A 559-nucleotide genomic window follows, 5' to 3' on the forward strand; every position below is an offset into this window, starting at 1 on the left:
CCCCAGCTGACTTCCTGCCCTTTGGGCAGGGGGCTGGACTCGATGATCTCCCGAGGTCCCTTCCAGCCCTGATGTCTATGAAATCTATGAAATCTATGAAAACCTAGGCCAGTGTTCAGCCGAGTGTCAAAAACTTCCACCGGCCAAAGATTTCCCTGGAGCTTGCAGCACAACGGCATCCTTTTGAAGCTGATTCAGTGCCAGGCACGGGACCTCACTGCAGGATCGAGCATCTCGGTGTAAACCAGTGCGGTTTTGCGGGGCTGCAGGGGAGCAAGAGAAGATCTAGTCTAGTCTGGCCTCCTCTGTGTCGCAGTCACGGGAGCACCCCGCGCCAAGTGCCAAGACTTTGCTTGAAAGAGCAAGCAAGGCGCAAGCCTCCCTAGGGCCCTGCCGAGCAGGCGAAGACTCCTTCACAAGCCCAGACCTCGTTACCGGTGAGTCCCAGGGTCACAGACAGGTCCGTGGCTCGAGGACTGGCCTCTTCACACCCATGAGCGAGCCGGGGCAGAGATGATCCTGCAGCCAAGGGCTTGCTGACACCATGGCCCTGGGTCTG

This window comes from Crocodylus porosus, unplaced genomic scaffold (assembly GCF_001723895.1).
Source record: "Crocodylus porosus isolate Cpor-Errol unplaced genomic scaffold, CroPor_comp1, whole genome shotgun sequence".
Lineage (NCBI taxonomy): Eukaryota > Metazoa > Chordata > Crocodylia > Crocodylidae > Crocodylus > Crocodylus porosus.